Source organism: Lissotriton helveticus, chromosome 6 (genome assembly GCF_964261635.1).
Source record: "Lissotriton helveticus chromosome 6, aLisHel1.1, whole genome shotgun sequence".
Lineage (NCBI taxonomy): Eukaryota > Metazoa > Chordata > Amphibia > Caudata > Salamandridae > Lissotriton > Lissotriton helveticus.
Window position 1 is genome coordinate 2,125,328,278 of NC_136067.1, and position 7,245 is coordinate 2,125,335,522.

The following is a 7,245-nucleotide window of genomic DNA, read 5'->3' on the forward strand; positions in this document are numbered from 1 at the left end:
AAAATAGTAAAACATAAGGGTTAGTGCTACACGTTAACACTTTGAAAGCAAGTAAAGCCCATGCAGCCTATGGTTCCACTTACGTGGTGAATGCGGAAAAGCGCTTCTCCTATGGGTGTCTCGTAATCAGAATAGAATAGCGAGCATGACGCGGGCTGTTAAAGATGCGAAGCATCTGTTGGAAAAGTATAGGCTGTCAAAAACCTATCGCGGTTCTGCATTAATTAATGATATCAGCACGTTAGCACAAAGCTATACTCACATATGTCAGAGGACGCGATGTCCAAGGGGTACCGGTCCAAACGCAGTGAACGGGTGTAAAGCGCTCAGTGTAGACGGGGTGAAATAGACGAAAGACTAAACGGAAAATGATCGTAAGGTCACCTGAACGCGAAGACAACAGCGGCCATCTTAGCATGGTGTAATGAAGTCAAACGTGAGAAACAAGTATAATACGGTTAAAAAACGACGTGTCTGGTAACATGATGTCAAATAATGAAATCAATATACTGCGGGATAAAGTACTAGAAACTGAAGCTGAAAACAACAGTGAATGGACTTTGCTAAATCTGGAAAACGGCCAAATTAAATGTAGCAGTGTGAAAACTGCCAATAACAAGTGTGTTGTGCTAATGATTATGTGCTCATTGTAATTCCTATTGATAACAAAACATGTATTAACACTGTTAATAGACGTTTCTCAATGTACTCATTCTGGTGGCTTATGTAAGGTAATCATTTATATAAAAATAAAGATATCATTATGCCAGCAAAAAGAACATAAATCTATTATTGTATGGAAGCTATAAATATAAATATAAATAGCACAGAAATGTCATCCTGTCGTTTAATCCATTAGGATGCATTGTGTTTAGAAAACGAATCCAAAAGTTCTCTCTTTGTAGGAGTCTGTTATTGTTGTCCACTCCTTCTTTTATTTCCACAGTTTCCAACACCAAAAACTTGAGTTGAGCTATGTTGTGTCCTTTATCTGCAAAGTGAACTGCTGATGCTGATTTGGGATTTTTCATACATATTATTGCTCTTATGTTCCAATTTTCGAGTTCTAATTTTCCTTGTGGTTTCGCCCACATAACACAGTCCACATGGGCATTTGATCATATAAATAACGTTCATTGTATTGCAAGTGGCGTTCACTCTGAGTTTAATTATGGTGCCTTTCATAGGGTGATTCATATTTGATCCGCGGATCACGTTGTTGCAATTACTGCAATTTTGGCATGGTTGTAAGCCTTTAAAAGTGGCGACCTTTTGTTTACCATCCGGTTTAGTTAGCAATTCTTTCAGGTTAGGACCTCTGGTATAGGCGATTATTGGGGGTACAAACGCTTGTTGGGCACCCGACGAACTCACTGTAATATGGTGCCTGATGCATGGCAGTTGGCAGGGTTGTCCACACCTGGTGCCAACTCTGGACAACGCTGCTAGTCCTGACTTTTACTTTACCGGATCATTATACTTTGGGAGTCATTGGATCAGTTCAATTGGAGTAATTGCTGACACACTTCTCTCCAGTAGCCTACCCGCTCTCTTACAGATATTATTTTCTGGCTGACTGGTTTGCCTTGCAAGACATATGAGTGTTGTAAGGCTGGTTAGAGAGATCCGGGTGTAGTGCAGTGATGAGCACTAAAGTTTGTAAAACACCAAAGTCAAATGTTCACTTCATTAATGTCATCACTTCCCTAAATGCTATTTTTGTCACTTAAAAAACATTCTTCTGCCTGTTGGTCACTAAATGTTAGCGAACACGTCTATATAGTTGCCAATATTCTCTGCCACCCGAATGAAAGAAAGACTTGAGAGAGCTGAGGTGGGGGTCAGGGGGGTGGGGTCAATATTGAGGGCTGTGTCGTGCTCGCTTTGTCACACGAAATGGAAATGCACACAAACAGTGAATGTGAAACACGCATTATAAATGTAACAGGAAGTGTCGTGCTCAGAGAGCAATAGACAATCTTAAATAGCGCCACAAATCTATCTCTGTGTAACTCTAGGCACTGAAACACTGCCTCAAAATACAGAACTGCGCATGCTCGGAGCTCGAGACCCGTTATGAACCTGCGAAGGAAATGCTGATGTGCGCATGCTCCGCAGCTAAAAAAACATTGAGAACAACTGGGAATCTGCGGATGTGCGCATGCCCAGACGCTAGGATCCGTTACAAACAGTTGGGCCCACTGTTCTGCGCATGCACAGAGGGCGAATTACTGCAGTCCTGCCAAGTATCAAGCATCAGGCGTTAGACTAACGCATTTCAGTGTGGTGATCCGCATCACCGCACTGGAATGCAAAGTCATGCATAATTATAGGGATAGCTTATGCTGTGGCTAATTAAGCCCTGGCGCTGCTATACTGACTGTAAAATTAGCTGGAGTGGCGCTGTGACGCGCATGCTGCTGCCGGCAGGCTCTAGGGGATGGCTGAAACAGAGCTTGGCTACAGTATATCAGTAGTACCCTGGGCGCGGCATACCCATTTGACTGGGACTGATCCGTGCCCAATGTCAATTACCACTACTCAGGATGATACGTCCTGAAACCTCCCGCCTCCTGCGGCTGTGCGAGCAGGTGGCTAAACTTTGGGACACAGGCTGCCTGCGGCAAAGGCACTACTCTAACTATTGAGCCGTAATTGCATAACTGACCGCGACCACCCCTGGAGCCCGGGTACACTACAGTGCAGCTGAGCCTTGACTGTAGCCCAGGTGTCACGTTTGCCGAGGGATTTAAGTCAGTTGCCATATGGAGGACTCACTCTGAGGAGCCGGGCAGCCCTACCTTAAAACAAATTGCCAGTCCGCCGCTTGCCTCACAATAAGTTCTCTTACGCATGATATGGGACTAAAATTTGCTTTGCATTATATGGCTTGCAGTTGCAAAGTACTTGACTTAATATAGGGCCCTGGCTCACTTTGCTCAGCTTCTATGCTGTTTGTGCGCACTTCTCATCCTTTTCTCCCAACTTACCCCAAATAAATGCCCGGTCACTGTGCTCTCTGCTGTGGCAGCTGTTAGTCGGTGACTTTTGTATTGAGTTTCCGGACAATCTGGGCTGCTGGCTGCGCTGTGGGGCTGGGCATGCAGCGGTGCACCTACCAGGCCGCGGACCACTTGCTTTGGGGTAATTTGTTTACAATAATATTACAGCTTTCTGGCTGCTGGCTGTGACCAGGCTAAGTGACTGTGTCTCAGCCAGCCTGAGGCTTGCTGGGTGCAGCCAGGTATCCAGCATGAGGCTTGCTGGGTGCAGCCGGGTTTCTCTATAGCCTAGTGGAGGACACGCTTTTACGGCAGGGAACCAGCACATGGACACAGGAGAAAATGGGAGATGAGGGACTTCCGGACATGACCACCTGACTCACCCTACTTCGGCCAATGAACAAGCGCTTCGGGCTGCCCCTCAGCTAGGTAATGTTGCCATAGTAACCCCAGAGGGAACATTAAACATAGGCAGTGACAGCCCCATTGTTCTTGGTGTGTAAAAGAGTTATTTCAGCGAGTTTGAGCAAACAGCGTATTTCAATATATGATGCAGTGAACACCCAAAGGGACTCAAAGTGGTATGCTGCACGCCCATCAGATGAGGGTACACACGGTCAACTTCCTCCACACAGCTTAGTACAATTCAATAAAGCAGCCCTGCCAAGTATCACGCCTCAGGTGTGACACTAACGCATTTTTGTGCGGCGGTCCGCACCACCGCACAAAAATGCAAGGTCACGCATTTGTAACACATCCTTGAAATCATCACCCTTGCAGAGGAAGAGATAAGCGGGACCCAAATGGCCACCCCGGACAACTCCGAATGAGCTGAGCACGCAGCGTAGACCATGTGCTGTTCTGGCAGTGTGTATGTAACAGTCTAAGTGTGAAATGTCGGTTTTCATTCATTATTAGCAAACATACTGCGGGCCACGGCATTCACGTGACCACAACAGTGTATCCCTAACTCTCTTTGCATAGGCGGCAAGGCGAGTGGCAGTTTGAATTATGCTTTTTTTTGGCCTCCTCGCTCATGCGCGCAAACACCGGCTTTGACTAGGCGCCGCTTAGATGGGTCGCACAGTCATGGCTGGCAGAGGCAGGATCTCAGATAATGAAAAGGTCAGCGGTTAGGTAGCTGAGCCGATGGGCACGCCACCGCCGCTCGCACCACCGCAGGCTTGCCTCGGTCTCTCCAAGGGTCACCCATCCCTACAAGCATTGGCGGCTGCTGTGCCTGCTGCCGCCATGTAACAGAGATAGCTGCTGCTTTCAGACCGTTATATTGTGCTCTGTGCGAGGTGGTATAGTCCTGATACCGTGTACTAAGGGTCAACCGACCCTACCGCACCACCGGCGGGCCAGACTGCTGCATGCAGTTGTGAGAGTGTGTACCTGCCCAGGGGAAGGTGCCTGTCGCCACGGCGCCGTCTCCGCTCGTCGCCTGCCTTTATTCAAAGTAAGTGCAAGTTTAAACATGATCACTTAACCTCTGAACAAGGAAACTATTAATGCTCTTATATACAATTATAATCCCTTGCTCATTTGATTGAGATTTTTAGCAGTTCAGCAGTCAAGAAAGTGCTTAGTTAAAGCTTTTTATTTTCGGTTTGTCAGAGCAGAAGTAATTAAAGCAGCTGCTCAAAATGTTGGTACTGGTAAGTCTGGACCTCGGATACATTCTGTTCAGTAAATACCCCAACAAACAATGTTGATGTGCGTTTTTTAAGTGAGGAGACCCAATCTTGAAAATAGTCCTCATCCGCCTCCTTATCTCCCCCTCACTCCCACTATAGCAGTCATGTTATTCTCTATATTCCAGGTGAGCAAGTGGCAGGCACACTGCGCCGGTTTTCGCAACAGATAATCTGACCCTGCTACAATAACTGACTTTGCTGAAATATACAGAAACGTCCTTTTGTTTGTAGTGGCATGGCGCGCACTGTCAATGAGAGCGTGGAGATCTGAGTCCTCGTTTTGGTTAATAGTACGATCAGCTTATAAGGGCACTAGATGCTTCAGTTTCTGGTGCTTTCCAGCAGTTTTAACATCTTCTTGTTGCTCAAATAGGTGTCATTGCGGATATTTAAATGTTTTCCTAGTCTTCATTGCTTGATTTTGCTAGCGAAAAAGTGTCACTCATAGTCATTGGAATGTCACTCATAATTACACTGAAATTATGAAAATGTCACACTTGGCAATCTCAAACCTTGGCAGCTATGATATAGTGCTACATCTATAGAAGAAAATCTCTATCGCGATAGTGCAGCAAGGTGCCAAATATTACAAATACTGAACTTCATTCACTAAAGTGCCACTTTCTGCATTTTTTCTGGATATATTGAAGCAAATTCAGCTTAGTGTTGCAACAAAATTAGCAAGGGTTATAGGTTACTTGTATTTAAAAAAAATACAATTAGAAAAGCAATTACTACCAACATTTTGTACTTCCTTCTACATTTGAGTACTTCACAATAAAGCGTAGCAGTTTACTTTGTACTACTTTGCACCTGATTAATCATCTGTTAGCAATACATTACTGCCCGCTACACTATCGACTCCTGATGCTTTCCAGATTTTGCCAGCAGAGAGAGGGGGTCATACAAAAGCTGGCAATCTGTGATTTGGTTTTCTACAGGCCTGCCCAGTGACACTGGGCACCAGAGTTTCTTTTTGGGGTCTCACACATCCTGTTTGGGCAGCCCAGTCGGTGAAGGGGACTATTATTGCCCTTCCATTTCTGATGCTTTGCAGCAGTTCATTTAGAGTTTTTCATTGCTCAAATGGGTGTTATTTCTTATATTTATGTTTTCCTCCTCTTCATTTCTTGATTTTGGTTGTCAGAATTAAGTGTCACTCATGTTTGTGGAAATGTCACTTATTATCACACTGAACCTATTAACATGTCACTCCTAAAATGTCACCCTATTAATATGCCACTGAGATGCACAGCAGGGGTGTGATAGTCTGCGCATGCTCGCAGGGGGCGTCGTGTTTATGGACAGGAGAGGCTACGATTATGTGCGCATGCGCAGACGTTCACTTTGGCCATGGATGGCTGTATTAGATAGAATGCGCATGTTCGGAGGGTGAGTCACTGTTATGAACAGTTGGGGATTTGATGAACTGCGCATGCTCAGAGGATGATCACGTCATAGGACGAAAGCGGATGCGCTGAGTTGCGCATGCTCCAAGGAGCCGTTTCTGTTATCGACAAGAGTGGAAACGATGATCTGCGCATGCTCGGATAGTGAGTCACGGCTATGGACAGGAAGGGATGCGCTGATCTACGCATGCTTCGAGGCCGAGACTTTTTTATGGATGGGAGGCATTCGATGATCTGCGCATGCTCCGACGGTGATTTACCGTTATGGAGAGGTGTGCGCATGCTCCGAGGGAGAGACATTGTTATAGATGGGAGGGATTCGATTATCTGCACTTGCTCCGAGGGTGTTCCGTGTTAATGGTTAGGAAGGATTCGATGATCTGCGTATGCTTCGAGGGCGAGACTCGAATGGACACAAAGGGATTTGATGATCTGCGCATGCTCCCAGGGTGACTCGGAGTTAGGTACAGGTGTGCGCATGCTCCGAGAGTGAGTCACAGTTATGGACCGGAAGGGATTCGATGATCTGCGCATGCTCGGAGGGTGAGTCACCGTTATAGAAAGGTGTGCGCATGCTCCGAGGGTGAGTCACTGTGATAGACCGGAAGGAATTCGATGATCTGCGCATGCTCAGGACAGACGTCCTTCGAGAGGGACAGTCGCCTCAGTTCTTCTGAGACCGTCGCCCTTTGGAGGCTCCTGCCCGGGAGGCGCCGCTGCGGCCGCAGACACCCCAAGGCCGCGGACCGGTAAGGACAGGGGGCAGCACCTGAGCCCGGTAGAAGGAGCCTCATAAAACAAACCCCCTCTCTCATCTACAGGGAGCCCCAGAGCAGAGGGAGGACCACAAGACCCGCCATCCAGCTGAAAAAAGAGAGGTACAGAGAGAAGAGGAGGAGGAGGGACAGAGAGGAGGCACAGAGAGAATAGGAGGTACAGAGAGGAGGGGAGGCAGAGAAGGAGGGACAGAGAGGAGGAGGAGGGACAGAGAGGAGAGGAGGAGGAGGGACAGAGAGAAGAGGAGGAGAGAGAGAGAGAAGAGAGAGGAGGGGGTACAGAGAGAGGAGGAGGGACAGAGAGAGGAGGAGGGACAGAGAGGAGAGGAGGAGGGACAGAGAGAAGAGGAGGAGAGAG